This window comes from Dromaius novaehollandiae, chromosome 1, assembly GCF_036370855.1.
Source record: "Dromaius novaehollandiae isolate bDroNov1 chromosome 1, bDroNov1.hap1, whole genome shotgun sequence".
Classification (NCBI taxonomy): domain Eukaryota; kingdom Metazoa; phylum Chordata; class Aves; order Casuariiformes; family Dromaiidae; genus Dromaius; species Dromaius novaehollandiae.
Window position 1 is genome coordinate 115713317 of NC_088098.1, and position 18847 is coordinate 115732163.

Below are 18847 nucleotides of genomic sequence, written 5' to 3' on the forward strand. Positions count from 1 at the left end.
AGTTGAGAAACAACTGACTGTTGATGATGTGATCATCTCATTTTAAATTTCCTTTAAAAAAAAAAATCTTCTACGGAAGCTTGTTGGCACACTTTTTCAGTCTGTAATACACACCACGGCCAAAGATCACATTTAGAACACCAGTGCAAACGGACTCACTCTTCCTCCCTCCCTCCATCAAAACTACAAAGTAGGACTAGACCCCAAAAACACTGTTGCTTCCATTGATTCATCTGTTAAGTGCCTTTGAGGGGGTGGCAATAAATATGGCAGCATTGGATGGGCAAAAAAGCATGCATATTGAAAGAAAGAGCTGCTCTCGACTCCTCGCAAACAGGAGAGTGGGCACGCTCTTTGGCTCTGAAAATTCTTCTCCCAAGGCATGCTAAACTCTCAGGTTTTTCGAAAGTCTTTTTCCCATATCTAACTGCCATGTTACTCACCTTCCCCTCAGCTGTGTCTTCTCTGATGTTGCAGAGTACTTTTCTGACCCCAAACAGTCATTTTTCTTGCTACACCAAATTGGCAGAGGCTGGTGTTTTGCTCACCTTTCTTGCAGCTTACGGCAGATAGGACTGGGTTACAGCAAAAGGATTTTCACAGTGATGCTATAAACATGTTTGCTTGTTATAGCTTGCAGGCAGTCTTCAAAGTGAAAAACATAGAGTATTGACATTGTAATACACCACTATCAACACAGGCAATAGATCTCATGGATCCTTCTGTAAACTGGCTATAGGAGACAAAAAAAAAAAATAAAAGCATAGAGAACAGACCTTAGATTGAAGATTCTTGACTAGAAAATTAGGCGGATCAGCACAGATGAGCTAAAATGTTGAATGCTGTTTTTACAGATTGTTCTGAGCTTCCAAATGTAGAATCCTGTTTAACGTAGATGAGGTAAATTCTATGTTTAAAATAAAGTACTGTTGCAAACATAGTACTTAAAGCACTGCCTGAGATCAGGCTCTTCTTATATTCTTCTCTACTGATTCAAAGAGGAATAGTCTTAGGTGTGGCTATCAAGATCCCATTTTTCTCCCTAGAAGGAATAATGGTTTCAGTCTATTTCTGTGCTTAATTACATGGCTTTTAGCATGCCACTATTCAGTGCTTTGACAATACAGCTGGTAGTATTTCCTAAAAATATATAACTGAAGAAAATCTGATTGCTTTCTGTTTCATGGAAATGGCTGGTTTCGATCAAAGTTACTTAGGAAATACTTTCATCTTGTAGTCATGATGGAAAATCAGTATAGATTACTTTTTAAATATAATTGGTGCTGCACTAGTCATTGACAATGACCTGCACATTCTGCATCAGAACCTTCCAAGGTATTCACGTGATGGACTGAGGTTTTTAATATCTATTCACAGATATTTTTTCCTTATTCCTAGGTCTGAAGAAAAATCAATCATCATACAACTATAAGAAGGTAGGTAAAATTTTCTTTGTTAAAATGTTCTTTCATATAAAAGTAATTTCATTAAAAGCTAGCACAATTTCTGTGTTTGTTTTTTGATGAGTTTTCTTTGTGCAAAAGATAGATAGCAAGAGTGTATAGGAAGCCTAAAACAGGAGAGAAAATCAGTGAATTTAGAGAGTATGCATGTTTCCCTGATTATGTGCTGCTCTGTGATCTGAAGTGAGTTTCCTCCCTGCTTTGTCACAAACTTCTTCAGCAAGGCAAACCAAGGTCATTCAACTCTTTGGGCCTGAATTTCCCGACCATTATAATTGAGTAATAGTCCTTTCCTGCCTTATGAGTACATTGGGAAATCATACACACTAAAGATTGGGAGAGGTTAAGTACTATGTTAATGAAGACTAAGTAAGGATTTAAGAGAACGGAAGTACTTTGTATGCTTGGAATTACCCTTCCCACTCTCCACACAAAAGGAGAAGTATGCCTTGCATGTTTTACTCTTTAGTGCAGATGGATGGTAGCCCTCAGGATATTTTTTTGATTCTGATAAAAATGTGTTCTATAAGACACCATTTTTAAATAAAACAGTGACAATACAAAAAGCCAAGTTAATGTTTTCCATTTAATTGTGTATGGTTACATTTATCATTTAATTTTAAATCCCTCCGAAAAATCCTAAAGAAAAAGGCTAGAGAAGTGTATTCATGCTCTTTCATTATATCCAGAGATAATAGATGTCATGTATTTTGACTGCACAAACTGTGACACTTTCACAAGTGTTTATTAGACAGTGCCTGAAGATACTAGACATTTAGACTGTCTCTAGTTGATTATATGCAGAAACTGCAGCCCCAAAGCCACCGATTATTTTTGAAAACATTGACTTCAAAACATATCTTTGTCTTCTGTTTCCATAATGTCATTAACAAATCCTTATATATTAATTAATATTTACAATGTTTGAGAGGGGTAGGGTTTTTTAAAGCATGTATCCTTTCAATTTCTCTCGCTGACAATTAGTGCTGTAATCAATCAGGATTTGTAGAAGATATTCAAGGTATTTTGATCTCAGCTGTAAGGGACAGATCTAAGGGCAAGATTATTCCTGACCAAGTAAGTGACCTTGAGATAGATTCTGTGATGGTGCCACTCAAACAGGAAAGAAAATCAGTTTTAAAAGTGTAATTGAGTGCAAACTAAAATTATTTCACATGGTTCAGAATATATAGTTTTTAAACTCTGGGAAAAAATAGCCCAGGATTTGCTCCTTCAATGATTCTTCTGTCATTTTGCAAAGTTTGTAAGACTGCTTTGAAGTCACAAGAAAAGGAAGCTCTATCACTTTATATTTACTAAGAGATGAAAATGAAAGGAGGCAAGGTAAGCAAGTGAAATATATAGAGTAACAGTCCTATGCAGCCTAGGTAAGATACCAAAGGTCTGCCATAGATTTCTGGGCCAGATTCAGCACTGCAGTTACATGATGGAAGTCCCTGATAAAATATTATTCCAGCTGGCACTGGCCACCAGTCCAGAGAAAGTCCGGGATTTCAATACACTGGCTAAAATTTACCTATTGCTGATCTCCTCATTCAATTTTTTTTCTAAACTGTTTTGACCCATTTGTGCTGCTAATTGTGTGATTCTCTTTGGTGGCCCATTTTCAAGTCTACCTCATTCAAATGCCTTAGCTTAGAACTAAATATGATAAAAAGCCAATATAGGATCATGTTGTTAGTATAATCTCACTTTCACTTACTGATATTGCCAGAAATTCAGCAGACTTTTTCAACAAGTGGGTTAAAACATAATAGGAAGATTATCTTCTTTTTAAAATGGATTTTCTCAGAAAGGGCCACAAGTTGTTTGGAAGGCGAGCTCCATTCTGGAGGCAGATATTAAAACATCATGCAAATAATCTTCTAACTAAGCTATGTTTCTAATCAATTGCACTCAAAAAGTCACCTCCAGCCAAAAATGAAAAGTAGCTGCCAAAGTTTTCATAGGCATCTGCACTCACCATAAAATGGGCAGGTTTTCAGGCTTACTGATTCCCTGCTGCTTCACATCACTGTGGGTACTTAACCTCCCTGAAAATGAGGCTGCTTTTATTTTGGTACTTGAATTCAGATGTAGCCACCCAAACTGGTACACCTTAGTCCTAAAACTCTGGGTCCTTTCACAACTTACAATTGCATTTTTCAGTATTTTCTTACTTTTGTTACATAAGTAGTAAATTTTCATTTTATCTTGAACTTAATGTGTATCAAACTGACATACCTTCTGGCAGACTGAAGCTTCATAAAATTTCACTGCGCTTTCTTCACACAGGGAAGCATCATGAACTGTAAAAATCCATAAAAGGGACTTATTTACTACAGCAGAATAAGAGAATAAAACTAATGATAATTGCTGGTATACTCATACTAAGATGGGATTGAAAGTATAAAAGCATTTCCAGGGCATTCTCAGAATTAAAATAGCAGAGGCATCTTCCTTTGGAAAGTAACAGCTGTAATTTGTTTTATATCTTGGAGGGATGAATTGAAACTCATCCATTAATGTCTAAGGAAAATGTTAACATTTTTTAAATGTTCTGGCTAACTTGTCATGTGTTACTTATCTCTTTTTCTTCCATAAACCTCATTCTCTGAGGGCCAAGAACCATGTCCTAACCACTGGAACTAAAAGTCTCAACAACTGCTCAGTCACAAGCCTTTTTCACAATTGCGCACTTCATTTTACCTACAGACATAAAAGGGGATGGAAAGCTCCATTTTTTATTTTATTTTATTTTTTTTTTGTATAACTGAAGCAATGCTCTGATATTTATATGCTCACAGCTATCAGATACGGTGTTAAACAACTGAAAAACGGCTGAGTTTCCCTCCATCACTGTTAACTATAAAAAGCACAGCTCCTATTCCTGAAGTCAGTAGCCTTAAATTTCAGAATAGTTATAGCTGACATTCATCTATTCTGATCTCCTAGAAGAACTAAGCATAGAGGAAATTAGCTTTTTCACTCTATTTAAAAGAGAAATATTCTGCACTATCAGAGTTGTCAGAACTCTCTCCAGCATGTGGGACAAGCCAGTTGCTAGAGATACAGGACTTGTGAAAGTGAGCAAAAGCAATCATGAAGCTCTTCTGATGAAGAATTTATGGGAGGCTTGAATTTGCAGGAGAGTCAAGGTAAGGTGGAAAAGCCAGAAGTGGTTACGTTCCAGAGTCAGACCTTATGAGGATATTGGATAGTGCTTAAGGAGAAGGGCTGAACAAGTGATTAAGTCTTATGGAAAGACCTATGTGAGGCTAAGACCAGGAATAAGCTTATGGAAAACTATTATCCAATAACTTGTTGTCCCAAGCAATATTGAGGAAATCATACAAAACTTGTCTCTCATATGTACTTAGAACGTAGGCGCTATGACAATACTGGTATTGCATGCAATTATGTATATGATATTGACATTTATTTCCTTGTTCCCAGCCAAACCCCTCACACCATTTCTTATATGTAAAAACACATGCAATCCTGACAACAATAGGATATATTTATACAATTTATAAATGTTCCACTGAAGACACCCAAGAGATCAACTGAAATTGTTTGACAAATACAGCTATATATATAATTGGAATGTAATTAAAACTGGCCTTGCTTGATTAAAAGCAATAAGGTTGTGCAATCATTTGGCTCCATTGATTTTGAAATACAAGATGCTGGGCTAGATGAGGGGCAGTATGATTTTTTGTGTTCCAACCCGTCAAATGAAGGAACATCTTTTGCTGATACAAGAGCACCTTCTACTGCCTGGGTAATGACATTGTGTTATGAGTGCTAAACATTACAAAATGAAGTCCTTCAGAACCGTAAGTCCTATCAGACCTTCCCAAGAAATTATAAAGGGTGATTGCAATTATAATATGGCAAAGGCAATTACACATAGATTTCAGATTGCAACTTGCATTTTTAGAAACAAAGATTCTTGGAGCTTCAATTCAAAATGCCATATATCTCCATGCTTATACTCCCAAGGTGGGGAGAAGTGTCTATATGGATTAGAATATTTCATGGAGTCTACTTCTTCTGTTGAATTTCTTGGTACTGTTTTAGTTCATGAAGTATGTCTGTTTTGTACTATTTCTAGCTTTGCTGAGGGGGAAAAATTACATAGCTCACAAAACCACCTATTAATAAAGCAGTAATTTTAATTACAATATGTTTCCAATATTTGCACATATGAATTTTATGTTCTCAAGGGATAACCATGTGCTGTAAATCTGTGCATTAAAGGAACTCTAAATACTGTTTAGCAGAACACTACTACAACTACATGTTTTGCCATTACAAACTGATCTACCAGGGAATACTGAAACTTTTTTCTACTTTTTTTATTTGCCCTTGCAGTAGTAATACAACATAGTAGGGGATAATGCCCTGTCCTTTTGCTAAACCTGCCCAAGTTAATACTGAGAATCCTCACCTATGTATCTTTTTGAGGGAAAAGTATCCATTAATGAGCTGTATATTAGCATTGAAATGCAAATCAAGTGCAACCTGACACCAGAAAAAAATTCTGACCCTAATAAAGGTCAGGGACACCAAAAGGGAGGACTAAGCAATTGGAGGCAAAACAATAGCCTATAGAAATCATCCATTAATCCATTCGGTGGTGAGACATCTTTTGTGGCCTGCAAAAGACTTGTGCACACCATGCAATTTCTAGCCCCTCCATGAGTTAGTTAGCTGTTTGTGTTAATATCAGAGATACTTATCCCAAAAAACCTACTGCATTGTACGCACTTGTGCAAATGCTTAACTCACGCTCGCCACTCTTTCAATCACCAAATGAAGGCCATTATGGAAAAGAGAAGCTGTATCCTCTTCAAAATCTGTTTAAACTTTCTACTGTACCACTCAATCTCACCGTGATGAGTGTCTTGCTCTGCTCTCTGCATTTCCACTGCAAGAGCATGCCCCTGCACACACTCGCGCAGAGCATCTCCTCAGTTATGCTCCCATTATCCACGTTCATCTGCTACTTCAGCATCCCCTCCCCAAGTAACGCAGTGTCATATCTTCCCAGGGAAGGAGGTTAGTTTCACGCCAAAGGTCCTGACGGGGTGATTTCTCCATCTGCCCAGCCTAAGCTCCTTTCTGAGCAGGTCTGCAGAAAATTGCCAGCACTCAATACTGAGCATGAACTGTAGAAAGAATAAGGGGATGTAGATATTTTTAAAAAGAGCCTGTCCTCCTGAGTTGGTAGGAGACTTTATGGACCATCCTGAAGTTAAACTTCCAGTTATAGGAAGGAATAGTTTTAAAGATAGTGGATTCTAAATATTTCTTCAAAAAACTCTCATAATTTCAGATTCTCCTCTCTGTCAGTTTGTATGAAGTTAACTGATGCTTTTTTTAAGGATAAATATAAGAAATCTTGAAAAACCTAATCCTTTATAATCTATTCCAGGTGCTTCCTATTTCAGACACACTATGCAAAAAATAGCTTACACAAAAAGTCAAAAGCCCTAAAAACTAGTACAGTCATTCAGTGTGCATGGCCACCTGCAAACAGATAAAGAAAATAAGACATCTGCGTTCTTTTAGAATACCAGCTTTGGATCAGCACTGCAGTAGGACTGCCCGTTTCTCGTGCAATAGGACTGCCTGTTTCTCATTTAATTCTGTCATCTTTGGAGTTAAGGTTCCAGGAGCTGTGCCATGAGCATCATCTCTAATCATGTGCATAACCTTTCAGAGCTTGTTGCGTGTTGCTTCAGACCTGTTCAGTTAGGATGCAATAACATGGCCTTGTGTACGTTAGTGCCATCCCTTTGCACAACGGCCCACCAGTGCACCTAAGCACTGAATGGGAAGACTAACGAAATAAATTTCAGAGCTGAAAATTCAGCAGAACTCTTAGCATCTCATTTTTGCATAATATTTTCCTTAATCAAAATTCAGCCCAGTTTAGCTTTTCCACGTTTTCTAAGAGCGTCTGGATAATATCAAATGTTTGCAGTTCAGCTAATTCTGCTCTTGTGTGAGTGAATTCATTTTGACATCATGCTAGACTTGGAATCATTTTCGGGTACATACCACTGGGGACAGGTGGAATTTCAATAACTCTTGTTTCCTGGGTTGTGTTATAAATCTAACCTGTGGAATCCAAGTAGATGAGGCAAAAGTGTGTTGAGGTAAATTGTCTTTTATAGAGATTGAGCTTTCTATTGAAGTTTTTTATTGAGTATATATCTTAAACCCTATAGACAACACTAGTTTTACCACACTTTACATAGTGAATCATACGGAATAGTGATTTGTTTTAATAACATTTATTTCCCTTGCCAACTTTTAAAATTATTTTGTAAGAGCCTGGATATAACAAGAATTTTATAGAACATTTGTGGAATAAAAAGTTTGAGGAATTACTGCAGTTTATTTATTTCTTTAAATAAAGCTAGCTACGCTGCACTTAAAAAATATTTCCCCATATGCTCTTAATAAGTAGTGCTGCTGCACTACACTAGTATGAAATGGATGAGGATGACCATCTGGGGCCACTTCTTACACAAACGGAAATGGCTGAATAATTTAATTATTTAACATGACCGCTGTAATTAGCCAAGATGTAACACAGTCATATAATTAGTCCAAATATAGACTTTTTGAGACCTTTTGTTTATAAAAATAGTTTCATCCTCCCTCCCACAAGCAGTTTAGCAGTAAGGGCTAATGTCCATTCCATTCTGCCTATTTTTGCCCCTGTGTGTTTGTGCATTGTGTGTTGACAACTGTAGCATGTTTGTACTACAAACAGTGCTTTGAATGAGGGCTTAAATCTGTTCAAGTTTTCTAATGTCAAAGGAATGTTGGCATTGCTAGAGAGAAAAAGAATCCCTTTTAAAAATCCTCCTGCAGAAAGAAAGAAACTTTTTTTCTCCGCAGTAACTGTGATTTGAATAGAACAGAAAGACTAATTGTTTTTCTCTTGTTCTGGCACATATGTTGTGAATAGGGTGCGACCATATTTAACTGCAGCATCTATTCAAACTGGTAGCAAATAATCAGGCACTAAATAATAGTTTTATTTGTGAAGGAACCTTTGTACAGTCCTTGCTGTAGATTTTAACACGTACTCCTCAAGTGGAATACTATTCAGTGATTATATCTTAAAAGGCATTTAATCCTGAACAGATAACTCAAAAGTAAGCAGCATGAGTGACAGATATGATAAAAATCTTTCAGTACTGATTACTGCAAAGAGAAATCTTTCTTCTCTTTGTTGTTGATGGAGACAACCAGGAGGCACAGGCTTAAACAGAAATGAAAGATATTTAGGATAGGCATTTTGAAAAGCACCTTCTAATTTCAAGGAAAATGTAGAAGTGTAATAGATTGCCTAGAAAATGATGTAGTCTACTTCAGAGATCTTTAACAACAGACCACATAGATATCTGCAAGGAATGACCAAGGTGTAGCTGTCCCACTGTAGTCCATGGGGATGGACTACCTAATCGCCTCACGTCTCCGTTGTCAAAAGTGTCTGAGTGGCTTAGAAAGTGAAGGCCTTGGATTGCAGTGGATTGCAGCTCTCAATTCAACTGGGCTGAATGAATACTTTCTCCCAGATCCGTATTTTGTTCACCTGACTTCTGCATTTGCCCTGATGTGAGAGGAAAGAACGCTCAGTTGCACTCTATTATTTGCCTTTACTAACCGGGTTCTTTTATGGTGTAAATTTAGAGGGTACAGCACAAATCTTTTAGCTAGAGGCGAGTGGGAGCAATGGTAGATTTAAGCACTATTTCTATTTCCTCACCAGAGAAGGGACCAGAGAAGACCCTTAGACAGGTGCTAACACCACAGGCCTGTCCAGGACTAGAAGAGTCTCTAGGCTGTGCCAAGGGCTTCATAGAGCTTTGAACCACCTCAGAGGCCTGCTTAACCCTCCCCTCATTACACTTCTTCCTCCAAAGAGCCCCAAAGCTGTCTTCTCCTGTGCCAGGGCGAGGAAGATCCTTCTCCTCTCATCAAGAGAAGGCAAAGGCTAGTTACTGTGCTCTGGATGGATGCCGCTCAGGCCTTCAGCATCTTTGATGTAACCCTTGGACGCACAGAAAAGCTCTCCTGCAGCTCAAATCTCCAGGGAAACTACTTCTAAAGGCAAGGCAGTCCTTGCTGTCAGGCTAGTGATATATATCACTTCTCTGCAGCTATCAGCCAAATGTCCTAATTTCTCCATAGCTCTCAAGCACTCCTCTCTCTCCATGTCACTGTGGCAGGTGAAGCGTGCAAGATGCACAAAAGCAGCACATTTACCAGAAGCACTGGCACATGGAAGTAGTGGATATAAGAGGCTGTGGCAGGGACTGGGCAAAGGAGAGGTCCCTTCCAGGTTCCCCACAAGGATCTCCCTTCACAGAGGGATACAGTCTACATGTTGACCCAAAAGTTTATATCCCCATCCAGTACAGAACTACAGCTGATGAGGAGCTTCCAGTTTGGTTTCCTCTAAAGGGACTTTAGTTCACACATACCAGAACCACTCTGTAAACTGAATCAACGCGCAGTAACTGGAGACAAGCAGGTCATTTTAAAGCCACACTACAGCTCCAAAATAAATTGCTAAAGTGGGCAGCCTTCCTGCACAGAGATTCTCCTTTATTGCTTTGAATCTTTGAATGTTTCTTATCCTACTTCCGCTTTTTCCTTCCATGAACTCCTCATAGCATAGCATATTATAACATAATAAGAGTAACAGAAAATTTATGTTTGCTGTGTGGAGCAGCTTTTCAGAGGCTGGAAAACATTATCATTAACAATGAAGATCTCTAGACAAATTGCTGTTATGACAGGGGTATCCATTACTTTTATAGTGGGGGTTTGGTGATTTTAAAATATATTGATTTAGTACACCTTCTTCTTCATTTACATTTCTTTTTTTACATATAATTTTCATCATATATTTTAACTACATTAAAACAAAATTAAGATTAGAAAGCATTCAAAAGTTAAGGAATATCAAATTTAAATTCACCTAGGTAATTTTATATGTTTTACATTTGCATTATCTATTTGCATGATCATTTAATATATTTTCTCAAAGGAAAATGTGTTTTGTTAACCTCTTGAAAGGATAGTTATTCTGTCTTCTGTGTCTTCTTCCTTCAGTGTGCTTTTTAATGAAAAACATCAGTTTGCTGCCATTAAAACAAAATTATACAAAGCAATCCTTTAAACAAGGCTTTGTAGGGACTTTTGAAAATCTCAGCTGGCACTAAACTGCTTTGTCAGTACTAAATGTATGTACATGTATAGGTATCTATTACTCTGGGCTCTTAATTAACATATTCCTTTCCTGTCACAAGAGGAAAGGAAGAAAAGAAAACTGGGGTGAGATACCAAAGCCGTATATTAGATTATCTGTTTGTCTAATTAGCTCTCCATTTCTAGAAGTCTTTTCAAGCTAGCTGGTGTTAATCAATGGCTTAATATTTGAGGATGTTTGTTTCAGGCATTAGATATTAAGACATAGTTGAAAAAAACATTGCAAGAGTGACAAGCCTTGCACAATTCTTGCCTTTTAGTTAAATCATTAATGTTTACATACCTGTATTGCTGACATTTCTAAAAATATCAGTCATATACCAACATCAATGTGACATAAAAAAGAATTTTTAGGTAAACTTCATATTACTGAAATGCCCTAAGTTCAGAAAATAAATAATAGACATTTCAGATGATGTTACAGAATGGCAGGACCAATGAAGTAGTTACTTGCACATTTTCTTACCAAATTCTTTCATCTCCCTTAAAAAAAGTAAAAATCTGCATTGCAGCTGGTAATCTAGTATGGGTATCAAGCTGCCTAATATATTAAGAGAGTGTTGGGTCTGTCTGAGATGGAAAATGCATATTCCCTGCTTCATTGATTTATATACTCACTCCCCTCCTCCTTTTTCCAGTTCCACACTGACTGAGCCCTGGAAATCTTCAGCAACTTGTCCCTTGTTATGTCAACCAACTGCCACCTAGTCGGCCCTCCATCAACCACTACTATCCTTAGCAGAATTCAGCTATTTTCTGAATATGCTCCCTCTGACTGCAGGTTTTTATCCCCATCTAATCAGACCACAAGCTTGAAGGGATAAACTCCCTGCCAGTTCCTGATCTTTTTCCTTCCTTCCTCCTCTCCACCACAAGAAATTACACCTGCACTAAAAACAGACTTTTGACCAATTCCTGGATTTCTTTTTGTTTCACTTCAGTAAAATCTACTCAGACCTAGAGAAAAGTCGAATTTTTGCTTTTACTTCTGTATTATGAAAATGTTTTCATTAAAAAGTTAACTTCTTTGAAAAGACTTTCACGGATTCTTGAGTACAGCTTAAGTTGCATGCAAATACTTCAAAGGGAAGGTTTACAAAGTTATATATAGTGTGTGTAGAAAGATGACTCTTCTCCTTCTCATTAAATGTGCTTCTGCCATAACAAAAGTCCTTATAAAGAAACTGCATTTTGATGCTTTTGCTTCTCTTGGGAAAACCACTCCTTTGCTTGCTCAGTCCACATCTGCACAGAGCCAGAAATTACAGACGGAATTAAAACAGTTAGTTTTATTTCTATCCCCGCTTTTTGCTTCTCAGACTAGCACACCTCGGAATGCTAGGAAAACATTGAGATCAATTGTTTGTGGGTAAAGAAAAAAAGACTTACATCTTTCATTTGTTACCGTTTTAGCTGGTTAAAGTACAGAATCTCTAGAGCTTCTCATCCAATTTTCTTAAGCCAGAACACTGCTGGTAGGCAATGCAGGGCTGAACTAGATAGAAAACTGAAACAAGAAAATCATAAAGGATGGAAGATGTGCAATTCCAAATTAAATAAGACCCTATCTGTCACGAACACCGCTCGTGGCCAGCGGGGTGACTTGTATTTTTTCTTTTAACACTTCACTGACCAAACAGCCAGGCGGTTATCAGGTTTCAGATATTTATTAAGTACACCAGTATCCTTAAGCAAGAGAGTTTAAACAATATAGCAAGTTCCGTATTTAACAGGGTAAAAATAACACACTACACTACATACAGAGCAAGCAGGGGTAATACGACCTGTTCCATGTCGGGCGAGGGTCTCAAGTGTGCAGGATGCTATAAGGGGGGGTCCCAGACCAGCTGAGAGGGAGCTCCAAAGAGCTGTTGTTATTGTCACATTTTATATGTTTCTAAGGCGCATGTCTATTGTGATTAGGTTTCTTGGCATCCTTATCACTAGCCAGAACCTATGTCACTCTGACACACTCCTCTGGGCTCAACCCGCTGACTGGGTTTTCAAAAGGAAAGGGAAAAGAAATTAATGAAAACTTGTGACAAAGGTCTCCACCCTTCAGATTTAGAGAACTAAATAGTGGAGGCCCCCCATCATGGGTCCTCATGCCTGATTAGCATGTAGTTGTAGATATTAATTCCCCTTTTCACTTGATTTATGAGGCAGCTTTGGTGTGGGTCAGGCTCTTGACATTAGTTTAGGCCGCAAGTGGTTGGTAGCAGATAATAGCGGAGGTGGTGACAAAGGCATTGTTATCATATCCTGCACAAGCTGGGGCGTGTGTCCACGGGCAGGGAGAGACTACCCGGCCTAGGCCCGGTCCCACTCCCCATCTGTGAACAGTGATACCTTCCCCTCTTCAGCAGGCCTTTGGAGTAAACAGTGCCTTGTCTGTTCTCCACACTATCGCCTCAGCAAAATTATTTATAAGCATGCCAGTAATGACTGAGGGTTATGAAAACAGGCTTTTTTTTCCTCTTCTGAAGGGGATCTCATTCATTGCCTCTGAGTGAAGAGTAGCCAGCTTCAGAGGACCTCCTTGAAGTCCATTACTATTCCAAGTGAAATGGGGTGTTCCACAGTGAGGTGACCAATGCCACAGCTGCCCTGTGGCTGCTACCACTGGTGATGCAGGGCCGGGACATTATTCAGCCAGATGATGATAGAGGAATTAGCCAGATCTTTTTCCTGTCCCCCCTTACTGTGGAGTGCTGGTGTCGTCTGCAGCTGGGTGGAGGACGACCACCACTGCCCAGGTATGACTTCTTGCTGTGACATTAGTAGCAGGGCAAATTTCAAAATTGTCTTTACGCAGTGATCACTGTTGCACTATGTTGCACAAAATTATCCACTGGTGAGCAGTTTTGGGTAGAGGAACACCGGCCCAGGCCAACGACCATGCTTTTTCCTTTTTTAAATCAATTTATTTCTCTGTGCCTGCAGTAATTCACACAGCTGGGTACAGGTCCTGCCAGCACGTGGTATGCTCGAGTGCTTAGCCTCTTCAAACCCATGAAAGCCGTAGAGCACGGGTTTCACCATTAGATGGCACTGCTGCATATGCTCATCCTTCGCGTGGCTGCTTTTCAGGGTTAGGTTTGTCGCCTCCAGAAAAACAGCACTGATGGGTGCTGTTCCCCTCAGGACAGAAGTGCCGTGACACGTACCCAGTGTGCATAAGTAGCATAGCAAACCCATGCAGTGAAAAAACACAACAGTGTCCATCCAAGAGAATGGGTTGGACTTCTTCAAAGGAAAATGCGAACAAAGTTTAGGAACATGATCTAGGATCTGCCCACAATTTTTCATTATAAAACTTGTATTTTGTAGCTTGTCACTCTTGAGTTTCACTTGACAGAAGACCCATTCTCATTACCATGCTCCTCTTTATGGTGTACTACTATATGTAATGTTTCTTTGTCAGTATAAAATGCCATGAAGAAGACAGTCTGTAAATCAAGACTTTTCTTTTTATAAAAGATATTCCGTAGACCCTGTTTGAGGGTATATAGCTTGTTTTCTATAGGAAGTTAGTCTACATTATAATAATTGGCCTGCTTGGCCTTAAACGCTACTAATTTACAAAGAAAAATGCCTTTGCTTAAAGATATTTTATACTCATTAACTTATTTTCCTAAAGTATTCTAGGATGTCTTGCAACTCACACTCCCAGTTTGTTTGTTTTTGGAGGGAAAAGGAGGTTCGAATCCAAATCCAAATTTAACTGTAAGACCTTTGACACCATGAAGTATTTGTGTCTACGGTTTCAGTCATAATTTTAGGTTTTGCTTTTGTTGTTTGTTTGCTGTTTTTTCCAGAACCGCCTGTTCAAGCAGATCTAGAAAGGAGTATCACATTACTTCTGTTTCTCCCTATTTGTTTCTAAGTGTGTAGCCCTGCTGATGCTGTTAGTGCTAGGAATGGAAAGTTTTTTTATGTTGTCATAAGGAGCAGCACCCTTAGCACAGAGAGAGAAGGGAAAATGGTTTTCAGGAATGAACACTAACATCAGCATTAAGTAGAAAAATCTCATCATCTAATTGTAAATCTATCTGTTGCTATTAAAAAAGTTTTAGGCAAATCACATCATCTCTCTGTCTCAAAATCTCTGCCAATAAACTGTAGTTAAGTGCAAGAGTTAACTGCATGGCAGGTGGATATGGAGAGTTAATTGATGAGCAAAAATGCATTGTTCTGATTTGCACCATTTCCAATGACAGGAAGACAAATGATGCTTTGAAGAATTACATCACGGCAAAATATTATATGTGGCATTTAAATTCAAAGTTGAAAGTTTTTGTAGAAATGTCTGAACTAAATAGGCAATGCCAAACACCACATTTTTCATATTCTGCAATATTCTTCAATAATTGCTCCAAGATTCACACAGAGAAAGCAGCACACAATGAAAGCGAGGTTGTTAGTAATACTTTGACCACAGTCATATGATCTGCCTGATTTTTTGAACTTTGCAAACTGTTTTTATTTTGTTTTCTATTGTAAGAGTTCTCTACGTGAAGTAACCACTTTTATACCTTCCACAATTCCTGAGGTTTGTACATGGGTTATGTAAGTAAAAATAATCAAGGTGAAATAAATTTCCTCAGGATTAATGACTGGCTGTGAGGAGATGAAGGTCAGCAGCACAGCCAAGGCTCATTAACCCTAGCTGGTCATTAATCTCAAGAATTTACCTTGTGCCAAGGTCAGTACTGTTATTTTAAGCTGCAAATGAAAAAAACATGGCCATATGGATTTTTATTTGATACATAGTTTTAACTGCAACATCTAGTGTATTTTGTAAAAATTAATTATATTCAGGAGAATTACATTAGCTAATCAAACTACTAGCCCATCTTTCAGTATTTGATTCATCTTATTTTCTTTGACATATGTACTGGAACTGACAGACAGAAAGGACTTAAAACATTTTTCTTCCATGTGTAACTGTTATGGATCTATTAATTAATGATCTTGTTTATGTATCTATATACAAGTTTTGATTTCCAACCCAAATTTTATCTTCTAGCATTTCTTAACATCTCTCATAAATTATTTGCCTGAACATCTATTTATTAGAGTTTTTAAAGTGATGTTTCAAAAGCTTGTTGCTTGTAAAGTTGGATATAGGTGTAGACACTAGAGCATCTACAATGTCAGAGAACTTTTACTCCAGCATGATATGCAGCACCACCTTTGAAAGAAAACTATAGTACACATTTTGAGATCTAACTAATATTCACATTCGCATTTATGAGTAGTCTAGTGTTTAAATTAACACTGCTAATTGAGCTCCTTTTTGTAAATATCCATCCGATTTCTATGTCTCTACACACATGCTGGGCTTAAAAGACTTTCACTTCTCACTGGTGATTAGGAAGGATCCAGTCAACAGCACTGATGTTAGTCTCAGTGGCATGCTTAGTGAGCACAGACTCTCCCCAGTTTCTGGAAATAAGTTTTCAAAAAAACAGGTGCTGCCAGTCCTTGTCTCCAGCCACCAGTGGTACCCTAGGAGACCAAACACCCCTAAACTCCACTCTTCTGGCACACTGGCTTATAATTGATCATTGACAGATATGTGATAGTTGAAGAAAACAGGTAAAGATTCAACAAGAAGAAAACAAACTAGTATTTATATTATACAATGCAAGAAACATACAAATCTTTCTAAAGTGAGCAATTTTTTCCCTGTTTCAACGTGGAATTTGTCTTGCCTTAGAGGTGGGATTTGGGTCAGTTCGTTCTGGGTTTCAAAATCTCTCCACTGGGCCACAGTCTTCCAGCTCAGGCTTGTCCTCATGGTCAAGGAACCTCTCTCCATCTCCTCTCTTCCCCATTTCCTTTTCTTTCTCATCTTTCTGATCCTTTGCAGTCATTCTTTCTCATATTTGTCTGGCAGTTGTTTCTATATTCCTTTTAAAACATTTCCTCTTGCTCGGGAAATTTGTCCCTGAGAGCTCCCCCTGAACTTCTCAGTCTCTGTGGTTCTAAATCCCCGTTCTTTTATTTCTGTCCTTGCTCCCAGCTGGGGTTTTGGTGCTGAAAGCGACTAAATGGATCTTTGAGGTCAGTCCTCCAAGTTTACAAGCAACCGTGCAATAGATATTTAGACCCAAGGATATGTGCAGCTTTGACTACGTGCCCCAACTCACCACAGATCACAAAAGATTTTCCAGTATTTCTTACAAACTTCAGCTCTACAATAAAAGACCAAAGCCACAGTGTAACGTGCAACACAAAGAGAGCAGGAGAGACAAGGATCAATTGCAGCAGTTTTCATGCTTGGCTATATCCTGTTTCCAGCTGAGGTCAATCTGCAGTGCTTTGGAGCATGGCTCACCAACCAGACACCTTAAAGATTTTAATACAATTCTAAATCACCTCATTTATTCTTACTGACATATGTTATGCCTCTACTTGTAACATATTTTTAGTATTTCCTTTAAAATATACTAACAGGTGTGCATGTGAAAAGATGGAGAGCTTTAAGAGATTGTTGTTGCTGGACAAAGACTCAATCTGAGTGCAATCCAATGAAAATGTTACATTATATAGCCTTACAAGCCAAAAAAAAATTCCCCCAAATCCCACATTCTGATTCTATGGCAGGCTAACCGATCCAGAAAGAAGCTAATTTTCAGTCTCCTTCCCAAAATATATTTAGTTTCTTCTGTCATTCTCTTCTCCATCTTTTCTTTTCACTTTTCTTTAAAAAGAATAGGAAACGTATTCAAAGAAAAGTCTTGATGTAAGGTTATTTGAAAACCTGCAAAACCCACAAAATATAGGGTTGGTTCATTCTTTGTTAAGTGGAAGCAGATGTGGACTCTCATCTATAGTGCGTAGCCTAAGTTAGGGTATACTGATGACAGTCTTGACTTGTACTGTGATAAAGTCCTTCATTATGGGCCTAATTCTGCCATTCTTTGTTAGATTGAATAATACATGATTTCACAAGTGATTCTACTAAAATGGACTTACTTGAATACCTATAATCTGAATTTTTACAATGTTTACTCATTAAGCACCTATGCTATGTACAGCTATAGAGACAACATGTATTTTGCACAGCATTGCTGTCCTTTTTCTATGGTCTGTCAAGATGCTTTAATACACAACCCTCAAGAAAAACTTTCCTCAAAAGCTCCTGATAAAATGTTCCATCTAGTACCTACTAAGCTTGCTACATCAACATCCAATATTTTGGTAGACAGTTGCCTAACTCCCCACTTCTGAAGCATCAGTATACTGGAATATCAAATATCATTACGAAAGACATCTCAACGTTGTTTTGAAAAGAAAATCCTTTTTAATGTCTCTTTATTAGGTTTTCATAACAAAATACACTCAGAGACAACTGCCACCCAAAACATAATTACATGCAGGTTTTGCTTAGTTTCATAATACTCACACTTCCCTTCATTGACTATCTGAACACAAACAATTTTCCAGAAAATAGTAGGGATAAGAATGTGCTGGCAAAATGTTCACAATATATCCAAGCAAGCAAAAAGAGAAAAAGAGGCATAACACTTACGACTGCAAGAACCATAGCCTGTCTAATCTAGTATGGCAGCGGCAGCCAGAAGAAGGTACAAGAAACCTCCTACGGGTAGGTAATTTCCCTGACATTTTTACAAGCATTTTATTTAATAAAGTAGTCTCAAACAAGTTTGCAGAGGACACCAAACTGGGAGAACCAGTCCTGCAGTGGAAAGATGAGAGACAAGTGGACACAGGTTGAAACAAGAGAGGTTCAGGCTGGATATAAGGAAAAATGTTCTCACCCTGAGGACAGGCAGGCAGTGGAGCAGGTTGCCCAGCGGAGCTGTGCAGGCTCCGTCCTTGGAGGTTTTCAGGACCCACCTGGACCCAGCCCTGAGCAGGCTAGTCTGGTCCCAGAGCTGGCCCTGCTTCGGGCAGGAGGTTGGGCTGGTGACCTCCTAGGTGCCCTTCCTGCCTGAGTGACTTTGTGACTCTATCATTAGAGGCTTCTCAGTAGAAATAAGATAAAAAAAATCAGCTCAAACTTTCTCATAACATTTGGTTGTTCTTAGACTTCTTCCTTAAAGATGACTCAA

The 18847-nt window shown here is 38.3% G+C and overlaps 1 long non-coding RNA gene across 5 annotated transcripts in view; it reads right to left on the bottom strand.

Annotated features, from left to right (window-relative positions):
• The window catches only part of LOC112985170 (uncharacterized), a 42867-nt gene extending 24217 nt beyond the window's left edge, over nucleotides 1–18650 (bottom strand). Inside the window, exons 1-5 of one of the 5 annotated variants that reach the window (XR_010392392.1) lie at nucleotides 18554–18650; nucleotides 12153–12270; nucleotides 3708–3772; nucleotides 777–882; nucleotides 444–645 (exon numbers count right to left, since the gene is read on the bottom strand). This is a non-coding gene — a long non-coding RNA (uncharacterized LOC112985170). Of the gene's footprint in view, nucleotides 1–443; nucleotides 734–776; nucleotides 883–3707; nucleotides 3773–12152; nucleotides 12271–12524; nucleotides 15344–18553 lie in introns of those variants that run through there. The other 4 variants (XR_003259675.2, XR_003259674.2, XR_010392387.1 and 1 more) reach the window with 4 other exon arrangements.
• Nucleotides 18651–18847: the final 197 nt, after the last annotated feature.